The sequence below is a fragment of the Castor canadensis genome, chromosome 9 (genome assembly GCF_047511655.1).
Source record: "Castor canadensis chromosome 9, mCasCan1.hap1v2, whole genome shotgun sequence".
Lineage (NCBI taxonomy): Eukaryota > Metazoa > Chordata > Mammalia > Rodentia > Castoridae > Castor > Castor canadensis.
The window spans coordinates 133,182,629-133,210,017 of NC_133394.1; the positions used below are offsets into that span (position 1 = coordinate 133,182,629).

The 27,389-nt window shown below is 33.9% G+C and overlaps 1 long non-coding RNA gene and 1 pseudogene across 14 annotated transcripts in view; one reads left to right on the top strand and one right to left on the bottom strand.

Moving 5' to 3' along the window:
- LOC141411000 (uncharacterized) overlaps positions 1 to 27,389 on the bottom strand; it is a 483,550-nt gene that overhangs the window by 389,580 nt on the left and 66,581 nt on the right. The window lies entirely within an intron of this gene.
- On the top strand, positions 6,608 to 8,137 carry LOC109678079 (heat shock factor protein 2 pseudogene; annotated as a pseudogene).

The following is a 27,389-nucleotide window of genomic DNA, read 5'->3' on the forward strand; positions in this document are numbered from 1 at the left end:
CTGCATTTTCAAGAGTCTTCCACATGTTTTAATCTGATAGTTTCAAAGTTTCAGTACTTATATTTAGATCTTTGATTCACTTTGAATTAATTTTTGTGTAAGGGCAGAGATAGGGGTATAGCTTCAGTTTTCTTCATATGAATATTCATTTTTCCCAACACAATTTGCTGAAAATACTGTTTTTTCTCCAATATATATTTTTGTAACCTTTACCAAAAATTATATTTTGTAGCTGTATGCATTAATTCTGGATCTTCTATATAATCCCATTAGTCTACATGTCTGTTTTTGTGCCAATACCATGCTGTTTTGGTTCAGTAGTGTTTCAATAGGTGAAATACAACCTATTTTGCTTGACCTGCCAAAAGCTATAAAATAAAAATCTGTATATATCTTTGACATGAAATTCATGCATGCAGAAGAACTTAATTGTTTTGTAGAATTTGGATGAATGGCATGTTTTTGTCAATGTTAAACAATTTCAGATGCAATATTAACAGATTATCTGTTCATAACTTTTTGGACAAACTGCTCCTGGAAATCTCTTTTCTATTTTGCTCCTTAGCTCTTCACAATGACAATTTGAACTGTATTCTGTGGCTTGACTTTTTTCAATTCCATCTACTTTTCTATTTCTTCATCTCTTCCAACCTCAAATCTATGGTCTTTTAGGTTATCTTTTTATTTTATGACTTACTTCCAAATCATATATTCTGGGTGTCAATTTGTAAATTCATGATTGCCAAGGTATTTTACTTAAAAACAAAAGAGCCCTTTAACCTAAGAAAATATTTACTTCCAAATCATATATCTTGGGTGTCAATGTGTAGATTCATGGTTAATAGGCAAGATATTATACCTGAGAAAAAGACAGCCCCTTACCTAAGAAAATTAGGAATCTAGGTAAGGAAATTTATAATTACATCGATATCACCAGTGAACGCTACACACACATATGCATATATAATCATGCAACTTTTTGAATTGTCATCTTTCTAAAAACTCCCAAACTCAATCTGACTCTTACATTTAGATTAAAAATAATTACTTGGTTGAGTATAGTGGTTTGTCTCTGCAATCCCAGCTACCTAGGAGGCACAGATCAGGAGGATAATTGTCTGAGGCCAGTCTGGGATAAAGTTAATGAGACTCCCATCTAAAGAAGCAAGACAGGCATAGTAGGGCATGTCTCTCATCCCATTAATGCAGGAGGATAGGTAAGAAGATCACAGTCCCAAGCTGGCCCATTCAAAAAGCAAAACTCTATCTAAAAAGCAAAAGAGCTGGAGGCATGGATCAAGTATCAGAATGCTTGCCTTGCAAGCAAAGGTCCTCATTTCAAACTCTAGGACTACCAAATAAATAAAGTAATTACTAACACACAGTCAGTTGTGTTTTATTGCCAATATACATTATAGTTTATGGACTACCAATCTGCTCCTGACCCAGGCAAATGCAGCAGTTGCAATGGGATTAACTCTGCTTAGAATTATATAATAATAGAATAGCTAAACTGGCTAAAATCAACATAAAATTACCATTTTCCTTGACAGCCCTGGGGATTGAACTCAGGATCTCATGCTTTCTAGTCAAGTGCACTTCCACATGAGTAACACTTCAATCTTTTATTTTTTGCTTATTTTCCAGATAGAGTCATGTGTTTTTGTCTTGGGTGGCCCCAGAAAACTATCCTATTTCAGTCTCCCAAGTAGCTGGGTTTATAGACCAGCTGTGTGACATTATGACCCACCATACCTGGCTTGTTTTGAGATAGAGTCTCCGAAAATTTTGCCTGGGTTTGCCTCAAACCATGAGTAGAAATAGGTGTAATTACAGACATGCATCACAATGCTTGGCTAAAATTACCATTATTAATAAAATAACCTGAAAAGTAGAAAGAAAGCAAGTTACAGAAATAACAACACAGTTGAAATTTAAAATGATTTGGGTGATTTTCAGTTTTAATAATTATGGTATTTAAATAAACACAAAGTATATTCAGAGCCATAAACTTGGAATTTATTATCAATCTCATTTAATACAATCTTTATAAGATGATTAAGTTTCATTACTTATTTACTTATATTTTTCAATATGCACACTGAATTTATAGTAATTTACAGTGTTATGCATGATGAATGAAGACAAAACAATTGAAAAATGGAGATCAGAGCCCATAGGGAAAATATGTTTACAATAAAAATTGGTTCTTCATTTGATTTTAAGCTTCCTCAAAGCTAAAGCTAAAACAGGAAGATCCTTATTGTGTACTTTCCAATTTTGGACAGGATGCTATGGTCTGAATATAAAATGTCCCCCACAGTTAGTTTCATGTGTTGTATGCATGGTACGCAGCTGGTGGCACTATTTTGGAAATTTGTGGAAATTTTAGGAGATAGAGTGTAACTGGAGGAAATAGGTCACTAGCAGTGGTTTCTTGGGGAGTATCTTGTCCTTGTCCCCCCTTCATCTCTCTCTCTCTCTCTTCCTCTCTCTCTCTCTCTCTCTCCCTGTCTCCCTCTCTCTTCTCCCTCTCCCTCTCTCTTCTCCATCTCTCTTTCTCTCTCTCTCTCTCTCTCTCTCTCTCTCTCTCTCTCTCTTTCTCTCTCTCTCTCCCTTCTCTGCCTTGAAGTGAATAGGTGAACAGTTCTTTTCTGCCACACACTCCTGCTGTCATGATGCTCTGGGATCAACTGACCTTGGTTTGAACCCTCTGTAACTGTCAACCAAAATAAATCCTTACTCTTTTGCTTCTGTCAGGTATTTTGTCACAATGAAACAATAGTAACTAATGCCATACCTAATGTGTCAGTGTCTTTCAAAAGATGAATCTAACAATTCCTTAACACTAATCTAGAAGTTGTTTCCTGGCTCAGCCCATCAAGTCCGTTATTCACCACTAAGTGTCAAAACTCTTAGAAACAATATTGACACCAATTGGACCATTTCGGTTGTGGCCTGCTCCTGATAATTCTGCCCTACCCAATATTCAGAGTTGTATCTTCAATTGCTGTATGTGCTTCGAATTTTATCTGGCTCTGGAATCAAACCCAGATCCTTGCTAGACAAGTGCTTTCACTCTGAGCTTGACTGTCCAGCCCATATTTTGAAACTTTTGCACCCAGATCACAACTGGATGAATTGGATCTCAGTATTGTCTGTGTGCAATTTGGATCTGGAGATACCATGAATCAGGAACGGTTAGAACTGAATTGTATTAACAGTAGCTGTTGAATGAGATCAACAGATTTTTCCTAGGTGGTCTGTTTAGATTCACTTTTTCACTTTTGCATTTCTTCTGCAAGTTACTACATCTCCTTCCTTTGAATTCAGTCTACCTACTACTGACCCTTAACTAAGTTATGTAAATTATAACAGTTGGTGTAGTCTGAAAAATGATATAAATCTGAGTCTTTCTTAGGAGTGGTAGACCAAGCAGGATTTTCAAAATTGTCAGCAAATGGTGATTTATTTACCATCTAATGGCTTAGAGATATATTGTCTTTCTGTAGAGCTGAACAGGAACCAGGAATTCTAAATAAATAGAGCTCTTGAGAAAATGTAATTACCAGTGTGTACAAAGGCAGAGCTGTTCTGTGAACATAATAACTTTGGTAGCCATGAGAGGAAACCTGCATTAATGAAGAATAATCATGAAAATCTTATCAGCTGGAGCATTTAAAACAAAACAATTAAGAGGCTTTTATTTCATTAAGCAACCACAATCACTTTTAATACCACTAGAGTATATAATGAAAAGAGTTCTCTATATAACTTCAGTGTAAATGAAAAGCTATATATGCTCTGAAAGCATCAATAGTTTTAAAATACCATTTCCTCTCTGAATGTATACTAAGAAATTGACTTCAACTAGGAAAAAGATTTATTCTCAGTGATATTAATCATAGCATTCTTTATTAATAGAAAAATGACATTTACAATGTCAAGCATAGAATTATGTATAAATGTAATATTTCAATAAATTATATGTGTATAATAAATATATATATTATATATAAGGACATAAGAGAAAAACGTTAAAATTAGGGAAATGATATTAAAATAATATTTGCAAAAAAAGCAATTTATAATTTGTATCCTCTATAATATTTCTATTATTTTGAAATTTACATAAAATAGAAAAATTAAAGGGTTTTCTACCCTAATTTCAGTCCTGGAATAGTCAACAAACTCCTGCTATTGAAATCCACAGAAGAACTGCAATGGTGGTTATCCTACTCTTTCTTCTATTCTGCAAGTGACTTGTTGCCTCCAAGAAATCCCTCTAAATCACAACTTTAAGTTAAAAAATCAAATTGAAGGAGCGAAACCACATGGCTTATCTAATTTGGGTAAAAATGTAAATACATGCATATACAGTATAACTTAAAAATGGATAAAATAGGAAATGGAAAATTCACAAGAAAAAAAATCCACAAATTACTCTTTTTGAAGAAGGAAGATCCTGGCATGTAACTATGATCTATCATCTTGTACTAAATCCATGTCTCCATACCAAGTTTTTGCAACACAAATATGTGAACACCAAATCAACAAAAATGCTTAAAATAATTGATGTAATTTTAAAGAATGTCTATTTTCAAAGGTAATAGATGTTAATGTGATTTTATTTTCTCTTTCTTTTGTGTGTGCATATATATGTTTTAAAGATATATCATGTTTTATTTCCCATGGGAAATACATTACTTTTACTCTCAAAACTCCAAAGGATGCTTCAGAATGCACTTGAATTGTTAAAATCTGCTGAGTGTTCAGCAGAACTTCAAGGTAGCTTGTGTCTTAATATCATTTGCAACAGTTATCTGCTGAGCATCAAAAGGTCATTGAAAAACTATTTAATAAATTACTATAGCAAGTAGCTTCAAAATATTTTGACTGGCTTGCAATTGTCAGCAATTTCATCTGTGATTTTTGCAAGATTTATCTTCGAGCAGAGATTTGTCATAATCTACTTTGTTTGCTCCTGCTCTGGGAGGTAATCAAAACTGGAATTTTATCAAAATAACCATAAGACAATAATGATAATATGTCGGCATCTAGCTTCATTTTCTGCTTTATTCAGCTAATGAATACTCTGGAGAAATATGGGTAATTTTACAGAACAAATTAACCTTAGAGCATGGCTACTGATAATACTCATTTTACTGGACACCTACAAAGCAGCATAAATTTAAGTACAGTTTAATCGACCCTTCCAGGCCTGATAGAGATCAAGCAACTAGAACATACATATAATGGTAATTAACCTAAAATGATGCTGTGTTTTAGATAAGTACTGATGAACATCACATTTGGAATCCTAATTCCAAGCAGACAGAGTTTAGGAAACAGGCTGTAACCCCATCATATGCGTCACTTGTGCCACAGTAGAACAGAACTGGCTTTTGCTGGCAAGGCAATCTGATGTTTAATTACTTTGTTGTTCCCAGCACAAAATGGCCATGACCTGTTCCTCAAGAGCACCATGATGTGCATTGCAGGTTGTTTCCCTCCTGCCTTGGTTTCACTGCAGAATTGACAAAATGTAACATTCTATCCTACTAATAGGGCAGCACGAAAACTAATTGGTATTCTCTGTTTTCAAATATTTGTATCCTCAAGCCTCTCTGCCTTAAAAAGCTTGACAGAATCTCTTCATTATCTCATTATGCTATAATTATTGCATACTCGATTGCCAGGGCCTGAGAGTAAGTCATCTGTGCTATGCATCCATAGAAACTTGGGCCTCCACAACTACGTGTAACCAACTATTGAAAAATCTAATTTAGAACACAGCACTATTTTTTTCCTGGTGATTCAATACATAAATGTTATTTTCTTTTTATTAAAAGAAGAGCAAATTAAATTAATTTACTAACTCTTCCAGGTCTTATGGCTTTGTTGATGTTTCTTTTCTATTTTCTTATATTATAGTAAGAAAAACTCCAAAGTCTCACTCTTTCCATCCCAACTGGCATTCTGCTATTCTCATTTGATAAACTCCAAAATTCATTGTTCTCCATTCCTATTTTTGATTTAGTGGTTATTCCAGTAACTATTTCTTTTCTGACAATTTTATTCAGCTCAATCCATTCAATTCAAGTAAACAAGCATCAACTTTATGATCTCCAAGAGTGATCTTCAAGCAACACATATTTATTGATTCAAGTTTTCCATTTCAATTTTCATGTATATTCTTTCATTTTTTTCCCTTATGTAACTTTATTTTCCAGTCTACTTATACAATCTGTAGAACATTCATACTACAAATCTCTTAAACACACACATCAGTTTTTTTTGTGTGTGTGTGTGGTACTGGAATTTGAACTCGGGGCCTTCACCTTGAGCCACTCCACTAGCCCTATTTTTGTAATTTTTTTTTTATTTGAACTGCAATCCTCCTGATCTCTGCCTCCTGAGTAGTTAGGATTACAGGCGTGAGCCACCAGCCCCCAACCAAATCAGTTTTCTCACAAAGTAACTTGAGATTCCTCTCTGAAAATCAAGGTCTTTCACTTGTGCTGCAAAAAACCACTTCATCCTGTAAGCATCACCAATGCCTCCAGCATGATGGGATATAAAATTTGGAATCCTTGCATGGTAAACAATGAAGCAGAGTTCGAAAATGCCAGCTTTACTCAGCAAACTGTGGACACTGGTAGAGGAGACCCATACCAAGTTTATAATCTGGTGCCAGAATGGCCATTTTTCTGGTTTTGGATGATCAAAGATTTGCAAAAGAAATTCTTCCCAAATAATTCAAGCTCAATAACATGGTAAGTTTCATGAGGCAACTAAGTACGTATGGTTTCCATAAAGTAGTACATATCGACTCTTTGAACTATAAAACAGGAGAGAGATGGTCCCATTGAATTCAGCATCCTTACTTCAAATAAGGCCAGGATGACTTGTTGGAAAACATTAAAAGGAAAATTTCATTTTCAAAACCAGACAAAAATAAAATCCGTCAAGATTATTTAATAAAAATTACAATAAGTAGTGCTCAGAAAGTTAAAACAGGAAGCGATTGAGTCCAGGCTTTCAGAATTAGAAAGTGAGAATGAATCCCTTTGGAAAGAGGTAACAGAATTAAGAGCAAAGCACACACAACACTGGCAAGTTATTGGAAAGATTGTCCAGTTTATTGTTACATTACTTCAGAATAAACAACTTGTGAATTTAAAATGTAAAAAAACCTCTACTTGTAAATACTAATGGGAGCCCAAAAGAAGAATCTGTTTCAGCACATAGTCAAAGAATCAGCTGATAATTACTGTTATAAAGTTCCACACAGTAGGACTGTGTGATTTAAAGCCAAGAAATCAGATTTCAGATGACATCATTATTATGATGTTACCAATGATAATGCAGATGAAGAAAATATCCCAGTTATTCCAGAAACTAATGAAGATGTTATATCTGATACCTCCAACTGGTAACTGTAGCCAGTATCCTGATATTGTCATTGCTGAGCATGATAATAAAGATGAGTATGCACCCGTCATTCAAAATGGAGATCAGAGAGATCCAGCAAGGGAATCCTTAAATTCAGGCAATGATGGCACCAATCCTCTCATATCTTGTGCTATCCAGAAAGACAGGTCATCTACTCTGACCACAGAAGATCCTGTGACCATGATGGATTCCATTTTGAATGAGAACATTAATTTTTGGGAAAAGTTTAGCTGATGGATTATCTTTATCATACTGATTGCAGTTTAGAGGACTTCTAAACTCTGATGTCAGAAAGACAGTTTAAAACAGACCCGGATCTTCTGGTTGATCTTTTCACAAAGAACAATGTTGTCCAGCCAGTTTCAGAAGATGGAAGAAAATCTAACTCCAAACCAGATATCCACTTACTCAGTACACTGCCTTTCCACTTCTTGCATTCCTTGATGGGAACCTTGCTTCTGCAAGGGAGTGCAACAGCATCAGCAGAAGCTACGTCCTCTGTAGATAAACCCATAGAGGTTGATGAGCTTCTGGATGACAACCTGGACCCGAACCAAACCAAAGGAAACTTGTCCACCTGGAGCCATTGATTGAAGCCAAAGCTAGTGAAGCTACACTGCTTTATTTATGTAAAATTGCTCCTGTACCACTGGCTAGTGATATGCTACTCTTAGATAGTTAAAGCCCCAAGAAATGAACTTGACATGTATATATTCATCAAACTGGTGAACTATGTATTTTAAATATCATTTGGTACTAATTTTGTAAATTGCTTTATTTTGTTTAAAGAGATACTATGGGAATAAAGGCACCTTTTGCTTTTCTCACTAACCACACAGTTTTGCAAAGTTTTCAGATGTTACTTGGATACTGAGTTATATAAAATTTAATACACATATTGGTATACCCAAAGGTGGAATCCAATGACTATTTTTATTCAATAGAAGTAATTTTGGATTTCTTTTTTACAACTATGACCATTTACCCTATTTAAAACTTTTGTTTGTTTTGTTTGTTTGATGCTGCTTGCATTTGACTGGAAGTCACTAGAGCTAATGACAAAACTCCTAAAGCTGTTTTTCACTTGGCTTATTTTTAAAACTGGGAACATGAAGTGCCCACATTTTGTAAAACTTCATGTGTCTCTCTTGGTTTACATACATTCAATTATGTTCAAAGAAATTTATTCATGTTCAACAGAAAAGGCAACATGTACACTTGTTCACTGTCTGATATGGTTCCAGCTCCAGATATACAGGAAGACCGTGGGGATGGGTTGGAGTAAACCCCATCCACCTACCTAGGCTATTTATGAGTAAAAGTTTTCTGGTTTGTGTTTTTTTACACCATATTATTAAGTAAAATAAATATAATGAATATTGAGTAAAAAAAAAAAAAACTACTTCCTTTCCTGTCTTTATGTCCTAACGTTCCAATCTTCATTTCATGAACCCACTATAGCTCTAATTGTTTACATATTCTGAATTTTTTCATTAGGCAGTTAAGCCTAAAACTTTCCTATGCCACAGAAGTTTCCAGAAAGACAAATACCATAAACAATAAAAATAGCAACAGTGTGCAACTCAAACAACAGCAACAACATTAAAATAGGCCTCACACAAGGAAATAGTGCCAGTCTCAGACTTCTCCTTCATGAAGCTGGTCTTCTACCAGCTTAGTCTCAAAACTCCACCATTTCTTAATCATTAGAAATGATTCTAATGATCCTCTGATAAGTCATTCATCAAAAAAAACCTCTAAAAAACATAAACAAATTCGATCATGTTTCCTTCTTGCTCAAAATATCCTAGTAATTTCCTATAATATTTGTCGTTAATACAAAATTTTGTCCTGGCCATCAAAGTCAGGAACCAGCATCTACCTACCTTTAGAGCTATACCTTTCATGAGTTTACTGCCTTCTTAGTGTATTATATCAACACTGGCTTTCTTTCTGCCCCTTTAATACATCTAAGTAGTCTACAACCAAATTAATTATTGAGGTTGGATTTATTACTGGCTAACATTTTGTGTATTTATTATGGCTTTATCTGGGGCCTTTCCTGAAACACCGCCATCTCCCCAATGTCTAAAAAATTGCTAGAACTTCTATAAACAGTTCTAAAATACACAAGAAGATGGGGAAATTGGTTTTTGGTACTTTAACAAACAATGAAGTCTGATCATATGTCATTAACAATGAGTATATGTTCTAAGAAATGTGCTATTAAGCTATTTTGTCTTGTCAACTACATACAGTGTACTTATACAAGCCAAAATGGTATAACCTGTTTATGGAATAGCTCATAATACATGTTACTATACTAAATGCTATAGGAAACTGTAACACAATCATAAATGTTTATGCATCTAAGCATGTCTATAAATAGAAGAATTGCTATATACATGTAATATATAAAAGATTAAAAATGGTATATTATATGTAGGGTACTTGCCATGAATGGAGCTTGTAGGACTGGATGTTACCCTGGGTGAGTCAGTGAGAAAGTGGTGACTGAGTGAATAAGGCCTCGGACATTATTCTACATCATAGTAGGCTGTACACACTTTAGCTACACTAAATTTATAAGAAACATTTTCTTTCTTCAATGACAAATTAATCTTAGCTCCCCATAACTCTTTTATTTTATAAATTTTTGTTGAAGTTTTAGATGGTAATTTGTAATATCACTTATCTTAAAACACAAATACACGGCAATAAAATATCTTCTTATTTATATCCTTATTTTAAAAGAGCTTTGTATTTCTTCTTTTAACTTGCTATTTTTTAATTGTAAATATATGACACAGCATGCACATTAGCCTGTGCTTACACAAGTTCAGAATCATCAATGTCACTGTCTTCTACCTCTGCATCTTGCCCCACTGGGCCATCTTCACAGATAGTAGCACATGGAGCTATTACCTCCTATGATAACACTCCTTTCTTCTGGAATTGCTCCTGAAGAACCAGCCTCCGACTCTCTTGAGGGTGTCATTCATTCCAAAAATATGTACATGATAGCTTGCTTGCTTTGTTTTTTCATCAACCACTTTTTTAAACTCAAGTAATACACCATGAGCATTCCTTTCTACTAATAAACACTTGGCTTTTGGGATCCACAATGTCAGATTTTTTAAGTTGCTGACAGAGGTCTAAAATTTTTTCCATTGTGTCCTTCACTGTGAACTTTTCTAGAGGTTCTTTATCTCCTGCAACAAAAATGCTTTCTCTTGCTTCTCCAACTGTTCATTCACTAGGCAATGCAAATTTTCCACCCCACTTTAGTCTTATGGACCACCACTGAATGTGTATTTTGCAGTCTATCACTGATCAAATTGGGGTTAAGCAGTCCATAACTGCAATATCTGAAAGTTTTTGATGACAAAAGTTGGGGAGTAACTGCAGAACTGAAAATTCAATCTCAGAGTGATTTTATTCACTTTTAACTAGTGATACACTAATAGCTTATATTTATGAAAGTTATATAAGCTAGTCATTGTTATAAGTGCTAAATAATATATATTTAATCTTCCCAATAATTTAATGGTTTAAAAGTAGAAAAATGGGAAAGACAATTTCCCTAAATTATGTAATAAGTGAGAGCTGAGAATCTCAGACTCCAATGTGATTTGAAATCTCTGATGTATACATCTTTGATGTATATCAACTAAGCTTAACTTTTTTTTAATTGAATTAAAAAACTATCACAATGCACAAATATAACAATCCATCCATTAGGCTAGTTTGTGGAACCCAGGCCTAAAATGATTATGATTGTGATGATAATAATGGAAGATTGCCTGTGGGGTGGAGGGGGTTCAGGTAGTCAATGGAAAGAGAGAAGCAAGAGGAAGAAGTATGCTTCAGTTGTTTGATGGATGCTGTCTTGTGTTTTAGCCTGGGGCCAGCCTTAGACTGATTCCTTCATAGCTGGGACCACACATGCCTGCTACCATATCTGGCTTATTGACTGAGATGGAGTCTGCTAACTTTTTACCCAGTCTACCCTTGAACTTCAATCCCCCTGATCTCTGCCTCCCTAGAGGCTGGGATTACAGATGTGAGTCACTATGCCTAGTTTTTGATAAGCTTTTAATGCCATATATATCATATTCAAAATTCCTACAAAAATGTTGATGTTTTTCAGAACTTTCTTATCTCTTTCATTTATGGAACTGCCAATGTATACAATAGTATTTCAATTACATTACCTTTACTAATACTTGTTTTTCAAAATTGGTAGAACACATCAAATTTTAATTGCTATCATATGCAAAATATATATTGCTCATTTTATCCACTTATCCTACCAAATAAATATTTGTATTAAGACAAATACCACTGTCTTACAATGGTGCAAAACACCATTTAATTTTTAAATATGATTCTATGACTTTTTTATGTTTGTGTTTTATGCAGTACATATTATGTTGAGTCATCTCATCCATGGACAGTTGGTCAAATTATTTTTATGTAAGTCTAATTTGAAGTTCTTTAGTAAACTACTCAGTCTTCTAATAAAGTTTCTGTCCAGAAGCTTTTTAAAAGTTACTGTGCAGATAGGTTCATAACTCTATCTTATACTCTGCTATTCAGAAAGGAAACTTTTTATATTCTATTATTTTATTTTCTGTTTTACCAAATATATAAACTATGTGTATTTGCATTCTATACATTCATGTATGGTGTGACCAAGACAGTCTTCATGTTTCTCATAACCTGAATTCATTCCACTAACAGTTTTCTCTGACTCTGTGTCCTGATATCCCTTTTCTGAAAGCCCATTGTAAATTTATTTTCCCTGCAGCTTTGAGAGGTCAATCTTTTAAGCAATTGCTTGACAGTGTCATCTTCTAAGAATGTCTATCTGAATGACCTAGAGCCTCCCTTTGAAATGTAATCAAGGAAGGTAGCACCACTACCTCCCAAGTACTATGTGAGAGTAGAAGCCAAAACTCTCCTTTCTTGTTCTAAGTTATGAAACCATTTCCCATGAGAAAAAGCTGAGAAAGTTTAGTTTTCATTTGAGTCAAAGAACATTTAGCAAACATGTGTTGCTATGTTACTTCTTAAAAACTCTCCAGCCCTTATTCTCTGCTGACTGAGTCTAGTTAGATTGAGTTCTGGTTTCTCTCTTCTACTGCAATCTTCTTGAATTTAGTTCTCATCACTCATTTGCTTTTATCCAGTGCAACTGGTGATTTCATAGTGTTAAAAAAATCTTTCTCTGAATTATTTTGTGTTTTCTCACAGATAAATAAGAACTTTCAAAGGAATAAAATAGATATCACTTATTACCCTTTTTATAAAAGTATATTGTATTAAAATTATCAACTTGCTTTTTAATTTAATGAAAACTTACAAAATAAACTTTATTATTTAGTTACAACATGTGCTGCTGCATTATCTTGTGATTTGTGGTTGACTCAGAATTTTGTCAGATTTTTGGACTAGCATCACATGGGCTTCACTAATTTAATTTAGAAACTTTACCTCTAACACATTTATTTTATAAATCTTCAGTTTCATATCCTTCATTCAATGACATAATCAGTATTACAAAGATATTATGGCTAGAATATTGATCGTTATAAGAATTCATTCCAGGGTAGTTTTGACCTAGTTAGCTACCTCTTCTGATGTCAGTTTTCATCAAACCCACACTCACTCTCCCTGCACACATAAAAAAACTATATGAGGGGAAGGCTATGATTATTAACTTTGTTATGGTAATCATATCAGGATGTATGCATATATCAAACATCACCTTGTAATCTTAGATATATAGAGGATGTGTTTATTAATTATACTTTAAAACACTGGAGGAAGAAGAAATTGCATATGGTAAAAAACCAACAGGATTTTGTTTTAATTATTCTTGTCCACTTTCTCTCACCTGACTAGTAGTGGGAATCATGATGCCAAGACAAACGTGCTCACTTAAAATACATCCCCCCAAAATACTGAAATAGGTATGACCACAACTGATGCAAAAATCATAATGTAGAAATACAAGGAATATGAAAAATCAAGACAAAATTACTCCTATGAAAATTCATACCTCCTCTATAACTGAATCCGAACATACTGAAATTTTTGCAAGGTAAAACAAAGAATTCAAAAGTCTACTTTTAAAAATGATCATTAATATGAAAGAGGATTCAAATTAATAGATGAATGAAGCAAAGAAATCAGTTAAATATCTCCATGAGAAATTCAGCAAAAAGTTGAGATTCTAAAAATAATGGAGATCTTAGAAATAAAATGTGTTGAGTAAAAATAGCAAAACATAACTAATTGACTAAATTAAACAGAAGAGGGATATCAGGGACTAAAAACAATGTTGAGGAATTAATCCATTCAAAGTGGAATAAAGCAATCATGACTACAATTTTCAAGAACTCTGGGGTATAATCAAGATACCAAAGTTAATAATATATGAAGTAGAAGAAGGACTGAAATACAAACCAAAGGCATAGAAGCCCATTCAATGAAATCATAGCACAAAATTCCTCAAATCTAGGGAAAAATAAAGACATCCAAGTACAAAAGCCATTTAGAACCACAAATTGACATGAACAGAAAAGAACCACTCCACATCACAGTACAGTTAAAATGCTAAGAGTACAAAGCAAATGACATGGAAAGCTAAAGAAAAATATGCCAGCTTACTTACAATGACATCATAATTGCATCATAAATACATCAGACCTCTCAACAGAAACACTAAAAGCCCATACAATATGGAATGGTATAATCCAAGTACTGAGCCTGCCAGCAAATATTACTGTATTCATCAAAATTATCCTTTAAAATTGATGCAGAACACAATTGAAGATGATCATAAACTAAAACAACTCAAGACCACTAAGCCAGCATTGAAAAAAATACTTACAGGAATCCCTCACACAGAAGATGAAGAAAGACAGTCATGAACATGAGAGTTCAGCTTCATTAGAGGAATAGATATAAAAAATGAAGTGTGAAGGAATTAAACATATTCAATTCATTAAATCAGCAAATATCTAAGATAAATAGATGGGAAAGAAGGAAACAAAAAGAAGAAAGGAAGAGGACAAACAGTACAAGAATCAGCCAGGTAAAAAAAATTACAGAAATCAACAAAATCTCTCAATAATAACCTTAAATGTAAATGGTCTTAACACTCCAATTAAAAGATGAAGACTGGCTAATGGGATTAAAAATGATCCAACTGTTTGTTCTCTGCAAGAAACACACCTCACAAATAAATACACAGACTGAAGGTAAAAGGATAGAAAGCCATATAATAAGCAAATGGAATCCAAAAGCAACCTGAGTAGCATATTCCTACCCAAGAAAGTAGACTTCAAGAAAAATTAGAAAAGATATTAAAAAGTTACTATATACTAGTAAAGGGGCAATCCATCAGGAAGATATAACAATTGTGAATATATATGAATTGAATGTTGGTACACTCAATTTCAAAACAAGCAGTACTGGACATGCAGGGATAGATAGCTGCAGATAAAGCAGTACTGAGATTCCAATACCCTACTGTCATCAACAGATAGAAAATACACAAATACATTGGACATTGAACAATATACTTTTGAGTGATCAGTGGACCATTGAAGAAAACACCAGAGAAATTAAAATCTTCTAGAATCAAATGAAGATGAAAACACCACATACCAGAACTTGCAGAACAAAGCTAAGGCAGTCTTAAGAGAGAAATTTATTGCTGTGAGGGCTGACATTAAAAAATCAGAAGATTTCAAATAAATAAGTTAAAATCTTATTGAAGCAAAAACAAGCCAAACTCAAAATTGATATAAAGAAATGAATAATAAACATTATAGCTGAAATTAATGAAATAGAAACCAAAAGGAAAAAAAGCAAAGGGTTAGTGAAACATTTTTTCTTTGAAAAGATAAATAAAATTGATAAACTCTTAGCCAAACCAATCAAAACAAAGAGAGAGAAGACAACAGTATTGATATTAGGAAGAAAAATGGGGATGGGTACAACACTATTGATACCACTGAAACCTAATGATCATTAGGGAATAATCTGAATAATTACGCCACAACAAATTGTTAAAATTAGAAGAGAGAGATCAGTTTACAGACAGCTGTGACTTACCAAAATTAAATCAAGAAATATAGAATACCTAAACAGCCCTACAATGGGCAATAAGATTTAACAGTAATAGTCTCTCAAGAAAGGAAAGCCATGGGCCAGGCAGATTCATAGCCTAATTCTACCAGACCATTAAAGAAGAATTAATATCAATTCTTCTAAAAATATTCCATAAATTAAGGAAGGAATGATTCCAAGCCCTCTGAGAAGCCAATATTAACCTGATATCCAAATAAGATAAGGACAACCAGAAAAGAAAAAAAAAAAGACAATTTTTCCTAATGAGCACAGACAATAAAAATCCTTAAAAATTGAATTCAACAACACAAAAAGATCATACGCCATGACCATGTTGATATCATAACAAGAATGCAAGAATTGTGCAACATGCGCATATCAAAAACATAATCAAACCCATAAACAAAATCAAACACAAAAGTTACACAATCATTTCAATAAATGCAGAAAATACTTTGACAAAAATTCAACATATTTTCACAATAAAAGGCCCCAAAACTAAGAATAGAAAGATTGTACCTCAACATAGTAAAGACGACATACAACAAATGTTAGCTAAAGTTATACTGAATGACAAAATATGAAAGCATTTCTTTCTTCTTAAATCAGGAATGAGACAAGGGTGTTCATTCTTATCAATCTTATTCAATATAGTGCTTGAATTATAATCAGAGCAAGAAATCAAGAGAAAGAAAAAGAGATACAAATAAGATAGTAAAATGTTAATTAATTTCTATTTTCATTCTATATGCTCTATATGTACATAAATGACCCCACAGACTTCACCAGAATTCCTTCTGATCCAGATCTGTGAAACACTTTCTGTAAAGTAGCAGGATGCAAAACCAACATATGAAAATCAGTAGATTTTCTATATATAAACAGCACATTTGCTGAAAAAAAGAAATCAGGAAAGCAATCCCATTCACAGTACTCTCAAAACAAAAATAACAACAAAAACAGTTTTTAGCTGGCTGTATCCCATAAACCTTGCCACTTAACAGGCAGGATGAAGAGAATTGCAGTTCAAAGCCAGCCTAGGCCAATCGTTCAGAAGACCCTATCTCAAGAAAACCTTTCACAAAAAAAAAGGGCGGATGGAGTGACTCAAGGTGTAGGCCCTGAGTTCAAACCTTAGTACCACAAAAAAGCCATAAAATTAACCAAAAATATTAAAGACATCTATAATGAAAACTATAAAACAAGAAACTAATTGTAGAAGACACTAGAAGATGGAAAGACCTTCCATGTTCCTGAGTCAGCAGAATTCATATTGTGAAAACATCCAGATTACCAAAAGCAATCTACAAATTCAGTGCAATCTCTATCAATATTCTAATGACATTCTTTGCAGAAATAGAAAAATAACCTAAAATTCATATTGAAAAACAAAAGACCCAGAACAACCACAGCAATTCTGAGCAAAAAGTATTGCTAGAAGTATCACAATATCTGACTTAAATCTATTCTACAGAACTGTAATTACAAAAACTGTATAGTATTAGCACAAAGAGAGACATAGATCAGTAGAATGGAATAGATCTTACAAAAATAAGTCCATTCCATTATAATCATCTGATTCTAGACCAAGGCACCAAAAACATACATCACAAAAAAGACAACCTCTAGCAGTCTGCAAAAAACTGAAACTAGATCCATGTATATCACCCTATACCAATATTAACTCAAAATGGATAAAGGATCCTAATATCAGACCACAAACTCTAAAGTTGATACAGGAAAGAGTAGGAAATACTCTGGAGTTAGTAGGTATAGGTAAGAACTTTCTCAATGAAACCCCAGCAGCACAGCAACTAAGAGATAGCATAGATAAATATTACCTCATAAAGCTAAAAAGCTTCTGTTCATCAAAAGAAATGGTCTCTAAACTAAAGAGAACACCCACAGAGAGAGAGAAAATATTTGCCAGCTATACATCAGACAAAGGATTGATAACCCGAATATATAGGGAACTTAAAAAACTAAATTCTCCCAAAACTAATGAACCAATAAAGAAATGGGCAAGTGAACTAAACAGAACTTCCTCAAAAGAAGAAATTCAATTGGCCAAAAAACACATGAAAAAATGCTCACCATCTCTAGCAATAAAGAAAATGCAAATTAAAACCACACTAAGATTCCACCTCACCCCTGTTAGAATAGCCATCATTAACAACACCACCAACAACAGGTGTTGGAGAGGATGTGGGGAAAAAGGAACCCTCTTGCACTGTTGGTAGGAATGTAAACTAGTACAACCACTCTGGAAAAAAATTTGGAGGCTACTTAAAAAGCTATGTATTGATCTACCATTTGATCCAGCAATACCACTCTTGGGGATATACCCAAAAGACTGTGACACAGGTTACTCCAGAGGCACCTGCACACCCATGTTTGTTGCGGCACTATTCACAATAGCCAAGTTATGGAAACAGCCAAGATGCCCCAGCACTGACGAATGGATTAAGAAAATGTGGTATCTATACACAATGGAATTTTATGCAGCCATGAAGAAGAATGAAATGTTATCATTCGCTGGTAAATGGATGGAATTGGAGAACATCATTCTGAGTGAGGTTAGCCTGGCCCAAAAGACCAAAAATTGTATGTTCTCCCTCATATGTGGACATTAGATCAAGGGCAAACACAACAATGGGATTGGACTTTGAGCACATGATAAAAGCGAGAGCACACAAGGAAGGGGTGAGGATAGGTAAGACACCTAAAAAACTAGCTAGCATTTGTTGCCCTTAACGCAGAGAAACTAAAGCAGATACCTTAAAAGCAACTGAGGCCAATAGGAAAAGGGGAACAGGAACTAGAGAAAAGGTGAGATCAAAAAGAATTAACCTAGAAAGTAACACACACGGACAGGAAATTAATGTGAGTCAACTCCCTGTATAGCTATCCTTATCTCAACCAGCAAAAACCCTTGTTCCTTCCTATTATGGCTTATACTCTCTCTACAACAAAATTAGAAATAAGGGCAAAATAATTTCTACTGGGTATTGAGGAGATAGGGAGGAGAGGGAGGGGGCAGAATGGATGGTAAGGGAGGGGGTGGGGGCAGGGGGGAGAAATGACCCAAGCCTTGTATGCACATATGAATAATAAAAAAAAAAGACAACCTCTTTAACAAGTGATATTGGAAAAGCAGGATATTCACACATAGAAGGCTGAAATTAGATCAGTGTCTCTCACCCTGTACAAAAACCAACTCAAAAGGGATGTTTTTTGTTGTTGTTTTAATTCTTTTTTTTTTGTTTTGAATCACAGTTTTGAAAATAGCACAGACTGGCCTCAAATTTGTTCTGTAACTCAGGCAGGCTTTGAACTCAGTGTTCTCCTCCTACCTCAGCCTCTGGAATGCTAGGTTACAGGCACGTACCGCCAAACACAGTTTGGATCAAAGATATTAATATGAGACCTGAACCTTGAAACTACTAGAGAGAAATAGGGGAATTATTTCAAGATAAAAAGCATAGGAAATTAATTTCTGAATAGGATTCCAATAACTCAGGAAGTAAATGCAAGTGTGGACAAGTGGCATTTCATTAAATTACACAGTTTCTAAAAAGCAAAATAATCAACAGTGAAGAGAGCCTATAGAATGAGAGAGAATATTTGCCAGCTCTTTATCAGATCCCAGATTAACCCTGAGAATATATAAAGAATCCCCCTGCCAAACAAGCACCAAAATAACAGATAGTCCAATCAATAACTGGAAAAATGAACTAAGTAGATAAGTTTCATATAAGAAATATAAACAGCTGATAAATACATTTAAAACCCTTTATCTTGAGCCATCAAGGGAATTCAAATCAAAACTACATTGAGATTCCATTCCATACCGATCACAATGGCCAACACATACAAAACAAAAATTATCAAATGTTGGTGATGATGAGGAGAAAAAACTCTTATAGTCCACTGATGGAATATAAATTAGTGATGGATAATAAATTAGTCTAACCACTATGAAATTCAGTGTGGAAGTTCCTTCAGAAATTAAAAATGGAGCTTCCATATGAGGTAACTATATTACTTTTGGGTACTTCAAAGAATCAAAGTCAGCATACTCTGGAGATACCTTTATATTCATGTTTATTGGTACACTATTCACATAGCCAGGATGTGTAATCAGCATGGTGCCCATCAATGAATGAATTGACAAAGAAAATCTTGTATATATAAACAAGAGAGTATCATTCAACCACACATAGAACAAAATTATGTTGTTTGCAGAAAACTAGATGGAACTAAAGATCATCATGTTACATGAAACATGCCATTCCCAAAATGCAAACATTTTTCTCTCATATGTAGAACCTAGAGAGAAAAAACAGATATGAATGTTAGAGAGAGTCAGTTAGGGATATGAAAAGGGAAAAGGGGAATGGCTCAGAGGATAAGAAACAGCAATAGAGGGTGTGAATATCATCAAAACACATTAGACACATATGGAAATACCATCATGAAACTCCTTTGTACAATTTTAAAAAGTAAAGTTTTTAAATATTGCCCTTGCAATTAAAATGCAAATGTCTATGATTCACATAAAAACTTTATTTTATTTTTACTCAGTTTTATTTTGTTTGAAGTAAATTTCACTAGGAAAATATTTTAAAATATTCTCTTATTTTTTGTTTCATTTTATGAGAATGGAAAAAAAATTACCAATATGTCACTACTAAAGATAAAGAAAAGAACTAATATAAAATTTTAATGACGTGTGAGAAGTAGGTGTATCACTGGCAACCCGAGTTGACATTGTCTCCATTGATTTCTGTGTTTTCTCATCAACTACTCATAAAATGACTCAAGTGTATCCAGTATTGTGCCTCAGGGAACATCACAAAAATTCTTCCCAATTTTTCATAGAGATAGCATGAGGAATATGTAAAAAACATACTTATACTTTACAAGCTATATACTGAATCCATTAAAAATATTTGTATGTGGTTATTCCCTAACAGGGAATGTGCTAAAGGCTTTTCATCAATCATCTCAATAAATCTAATGCTAGTAGACTGTAAAGACATTACTGTTGATGATGGCTTTGGTGATGACAGAGATGATGATGATATGGCGGAGAATCATGGCCACATAACATCCTTTGCATAAAGAATGAACTTGCATAGACATTTCTACTCACCACATCCTGCATGCTGAACTTAACAAACTAAAGGATTGAGGGAAGACTTTGAGACTCAAAGTCCCAGAATATTCACTCAGGAGATTGTGCATTTACCACTCTTTAGTATCCTATTTTCTTTCCTCCTTCTGGTGACCAATCAGAGTATGAAGGAATGCTATGTTGTATCTAAGGTTTAAAAAACTATGTGACCTGATTACTATGCATCTGTTGTAATAGACAAATGGCCTCCATTCTAAGAAGAACGATTGCTTTGCCATCTCATTTATTTCATTACTCAAGCTCATTTTCCCAGCTGTGCTCATATGCTGACAGGGATATGTGTAAATGGAAATTAGAGGGTTCTAAATACCATCATATATGAATTGGTTTCAAATTCAACACCTTGGAGACTTCACGGGAAATTAGTTCTTGTTTAGAAATATTTTAATGACCTTGGCACTAAAATACTCTTAGATGGCCAATTTAAGCAAAAACTCATGACATGAAATTAGAGGGTAAAAAATTAGTTGTTTGTGAGCATTGAAAATGAAGCAATACATATTTATAAATGGAATTTAAAGTTTTTAAAGTTTAGTATTGAACTAAAATGTAACATAACACGGAAGAATTTCTGTGTTTCAACTTTTAAGAGATCTGTATGTTTCATTTGTTCCAATCTGACTCTGTTTATCTCTTCACCTTTCCTACTGCTTGTGTAGCATACATATGTAGCACAATATCACTCTTCCGAATGTTTGTCTATAATTGAAATAACTGTAAATAATGGAAATAATACATTTGCTTCCCCTCAATTAGTCCACTATTTTTAGTTTGTTAACTAATGAGACATTTTTTAAAAGGTATTTATGCAAAAATTAAATTTGGAGGCATACATAAATTCATTTAATTATTATCTACACATGTATACACATTACATTTAAATAGAAATAGAAAAATTCACACCCAGAAAGTATTATGGATTCATTTCAACAAAGAAAATAAAACAGTTTCATTTTTCTTTGTTTTGCTGCTTTTAAAGATTAAAAGATAATGTTTGAACTTCACAAGTTCTCTCAAAGGCACAAATCAGGATTGTGAATAAAGGAAGTTAGTTCAGCAAAGACTTGCAAAGGCAGTTATCATATAATATAAAAACACATTTAGTACTGGATTTGAAGATAGAAAAATTAAATTCTTCCTAATGAATTTAACATGTTATGACATTGCTCTCAATAAGAAATGTGTTCTCTCAAAGATTCGTGGAAGATTTATGTTCCATAAGAAATTCAAGCATGCCCTTCCCTGGTTGTATCCCCTTATTGGAAACCACTTCTATTATTCTTGGGCTTATGCCAAGTTAGCAGTCATGTTCAAAGGATCAAGTTTGGAAATTAAATCACATTTGAAATTTGGAAATAGTGTCAGTGTCTTCCATTCGTCTTTTGGGATGTTGTCAAAGAAAATGAAATATAATGATGCTATAAGGAATAGCAAACTTTTGTACAGCACCCTCATCTTTAGGAACCAGAGTAGCTAATCCAATTACCAACCTAAGCCACAGTTCTGTGATTGGTACTGTATAAGAATGTTACAAACCTCAGTGATGCGAAGGAAGGTGGGATCTTTGTGCGGACTCAGTTTAGTATTTGGGAGAATTCTGTTGATATGGGAGTTGTTTCTGAACAATTTAAATTATAGTGTAACAACTGTTAGCTGTTAAATATTCAAGAATGAAAAATATTACCCAAGGTACTGTTTGAGTGTAGTTCAGTGATAGAGCATGCACTTAGAACACACAATGCCCTCGGTTCTACATCCAGCAACACAAAAAAATAAACTTAACAATTACCCGAAAAGATCTCTCTATATATATTCTGTCTTACTTTTTAGGATAATTTTCTGTGTGTACATATTAATGAGTGAAAGGATATACAACGTATATATGAGAATATATACACATGCATTCATATGAACTTTTAAAATTATGTCCTACAGAACTTGTTTTGTAATTTGTTTTTTATAAGAGTTGTCTCTTTATAAATGTACATATAAAGTTTTTTTAAGTTTAAAAATAAATATTATTATTCCAAAATAGTAGTGTACAGTGGGGCAAAGGAAGTAGAGTTCTTGAGTGTTAACATGTGTTAATGTTCTCAAATATTGATTCTAGATCTTGGCTTTTTGCATTCATATCCAAATTCAATCACTTGCTTGCTTTATTAAGTTAGACTTTTGAATGTTCCTTGTGCCTGTATTTCCTTAATACATCAACACAATAAGGCTGATTTCATGGTTAAATTGTTAATGCATCCATTTAGCTTATTCAATAAATGTTTACCACGTGCCTGACAGATCGAGGGACTTTTGATTCTTCATTGAGTAAAACTGACAAAGTGCATTTTTCTCTCACAGAACTTTCTTTACATACCACAGAAAATATTTTAGTATAGGAAATTAAAAAAATGTGTAAATCAGCAGCATGTTACACAGTGATAGTCACAATAATAGTTTAGAGCAGAGTAAGAGGAGTAGGAGTTTTTGCAATGGAAGAATGTTCAGTTTCAATAGTGCATAGGATAGATATTCTAGGAAAAATAACTGGTGAAAACTTAATTCCTTAAGTAATATGGGTTGAGACTTGTTGAAATGAGGATCTCAAGGGCAAATGATCTCAAGGGTGGTATAATCAAATGTAAAAATCTGTAGGTAGAATTGTGAATCATTGGTTCAAGGAGAAATAAGAACTGTCAGCTAAACCAGAAAGTGACAAAGCACCATACAATTAGGTTGTAGAAATAAGGGTAGAGAACTCCAGTAATGAACATCTTTTCAAGACTATAAGAAAACTTGGGAACTATTGCAAGACTCAGGCCAGTGGAGTTAGATCACAGGATTTACATTTAGAAAATTTATTTCACTGATTTCTATACTACAGCATACACATGAGAACATGCATCAAAACATAATAAAACTAGTTAGAAGTCTCAGTGAGAATTGATGAAGACTTAGGACAGAACATAATGAAAGTGGTTGGACATCATTAGGTTTATATAAAATTTAAAGATCAAGAAATTAGGATTTTCTGACAAATGTGGTGTGGGAGAAAGCAGTTTGTCTTTAGTACTTGAAAGGATCACATTTTCATCAGTTGGCCATGTGGAAATTATAGAAGAAGAAAGTATAACAAAAAATCAAGAGTTAACTTAGGTTGTGCTAAGTGTACAGTCTCCCATGCATCCATGTGGAGATATTGAGAAGCCAACTGTCAAATAACAAAATTCACTTTTACAAAAAACTGTCAGAGATACCGTGTTTTAGGCTAATTTTGCTGGATTACACAACAGGTTTTTAAAGGAGATGATTATGATGCCTCATGCACATTGAGTGCTATGTCAATTGATATAAATTCATTACCACATTTCCAGCATTCAACTGTATGTGCACAGCTTGAACAATGATGGGCAGGTAATTGAGTATAGGCAGTTGTAAAGAGTACTCAGAAAAATGCGATGTACTGCATTATTAAATTTTATTCAATCAAACCCATTAGATCCCTCCCACATCAAAGTGTTTCATATAGTTCACAAGCAAAGATAAAAGAAGTATAAGAGAAATCACACTTGCCAATCACTCAGACTCTGGGAGAATTTTTGTGCTCTTCTAGAATTAAAATAAATCAATAAAAAGGATTGTCAAACCCCTGTTTGCACTCAGTGAAACTGATATGACAAAACTATTAACAATGCAGTGTCCATAAAAAGTTACCCAAGAAAAGACAGATGATTCTCCACTGACTCCATCCTCTGAAGAGACTTTTACCTACAGTATTCCATTCAAGTTGACTAGAGACTTTTGAGATGCTAAACCAAATGGTCACAATTCATTCTTTTCCTTTTTTACTTAACAGTATTACTTGGCTCATTGGTGCTTTTTTACTTAAAATATCAGCACTATTTGGCATCAAAATATTCCTCTCTCTTAGTAACTATTCCTTCTCAGTATCTTTCATTGATCCTCCAGTTTCATACCCACTGTTGCCAAATTCTCTTCTCTCATCTTCTTTGAAGGCAGTTACTTACTTCTAAATTTCTCTTCCCAAAGCCCTCAGTGTGTATGCCAATTTCTACCATAGATTAAATTCATTGATAATTTTAGCTTGACTTGACATACACCACAAAAGGACCTCCTCCAATTATACAAGTTTCAGTTGAATAAATCCTAGATACATACTTTACAACATCCTGCAATATATAAGATATTGCATTGTATACTAAAAATCTTGCTAAGAGATTAGAAATTATTTTAAGCATTCTTATCGCAATAAGGATAATAACAATAATAAATAAAGAGGACGTGAAAGAACTTTTCAAGGTGACAGATGTGTTTATGGCATAGAGTATGGTGATAGTTCTACAGATAAATTCTTGGTTTCAAATTCATCAAGTTGTATGCAGTAAACATGGAAATATTTTTGTATGCAAACAAAGCCTTAATAAAGTTGGTTTTTTTGCTTTTGTTTGTAGCATGCAGGCATTTCTTATGTTGCTACCCTTACCATGGTCTAGGAAGCTATCAGTTTTTGCTTAGATTTTTGTAGCACACTTATAAAGGGGTTACCTATTAGTTCCCTTGCCCTCCCTCCCAATAATCTATTCTTGGCACAGCAACAAAGTTCTTCTTCAAATATATGAGTCAGAGATTTCATTCTTTTGTTCAATTTCTCATTAATTGATGAAAGTTATTGCCTTAATTGATCTGTGACTACCCATCTGACAGTATCACCTACTACTTCCAGTCTGGTTCATTCTGCTCCACCCACATGGGTTTATTACTATTTCTGAAAGGCTAAACTAACTCTACATTTTAAATGCCTCAGAGCATTCACACTTGCTGTTATCTCTACCAAGAATGCTCCTCTTCCTGACAATGGTATGTGACTCACATCGCTCTTCCTCTAATTATCTGCTCATAAGCTTTCTTCTCAGTGACTCCTTCTTTAAGCCGTAACATAAAATAACCATCTCCTCCCAGCTCAGTGTCACTTATTTTCTGTAAATTCTTTTATTTTACTCAGTGCCACTTACCTCTATAAGAAATATCATGTGTGGATAATTTCAAAAATATCATGTATGTATATGTTCAGTGGTTTGTCATAGTACTCCCACTAGAATGTAAGTTGACTGAGTACAAGTAGTTTTTTTCCTAATAATAATTGCTTAAGTGATAAATAAAATCTTCTTTAAGATAATAACTGTGTTTATTTTAATTACTCAACAAGGTATATTTCTCCCCTAATTTTCTTAGAGAAATGTTCCTAAACTTATTGTTGTATTGAATTCCCAGTCAGGTAAGCTATGTGAATTTTTGTCTCTTCTTCTTTTGTGCATAAAATCTTATGCAGTGTTATAAATACTTAAGGCTCTTTGAAGATTCTATATATTCTTCATTAGTGCAGACTGAGAATTATATTTTATTTTAGAAAGTCCAGAAGTGCTTTTGGAATATTAAAAACTAGCAGAGATAGGAACATTCAAACGCCTATCATTTCATCACCTGGTCTCCATCATCATTCCCATTTTCATTGTCAATTGTTTACTACATAATACACACTGTTCTCCATGCTATTCACTTAATCAATTTGCTTAATCCTCAGGTATCACTTATCTATAGTTCAATTACTTTTCCTATTTTAAGATGTTGTAACTGAGATAATTTGACTCGGACTTTGTGTAGTATAAACAATCCCCTGAAAGTCTTGCTGTTTAACAGGAAGTCAAATAATAAACACTAACCTACACTCCTGATTGGTAGCTATTAAAAGAGAGCCTGATGCAGAGGACAGGAATGGCCAACTCATGCTTGGCACAACCTTAGCTGCCTGGGAATGATGGAGCACAGCAGGAGAGACAGATTTCACCTCAGCTTTCATAGCTGCCAGTCCTTTATCCTAAACTGTGTCTCAAGGGTCTCATTTCATCCTAGCTAAAGAGTCCTAAATGCTAATTAATTACGTGTTTCTGAATTTTGGCTCACCAAATACCTGTTTAACGAGACTCATTGGAAAAACAACCTAGTCATTTCAATCTTCTAATCACTGAATTGGCTTACCTAATCACCCATTTTATCACTGATTGGTTATTGGCCTGCAATTTGGGAGGTTTGGGGACCTGGTGTCACCATCTAAAATATATCTCCATTTCAGTTGCCTTCTCACCTGCTACTTGCCTTAAAAAGAGGAAGGTGCTAGGTCAATAAGCCTGACCAGAATGGTTAAACATTAGCAATAAGAAGCAACACCTAAGAAATATTTCAGCATTCCACAGCTCCAACAGGGTGGACAATTCTCATAAACAAAAGCACCCTACATAATGCACAGGGCTAAACTCTTGCCAGTGGAAATAACTCAATTTGTGGAAGATCAGAAGTAAGAGTAATCTGTCTAACAATAAGGAAAACAATTGGAACAGCTGGAAATATTCTTACACAGCCTCTCTTGAAAAATTGTTAATTTTCATAAAGGCAAAACCAAATGGACATAATAAGAAAATCAACAGAGAAAAGATTGCATTCAAGATCAGAGTCACAACTGCCCATAGAAAGCTGGCATTATTATAAGTAAATATATCACCATTTTGATAAGGTAGGTTTACTGAAC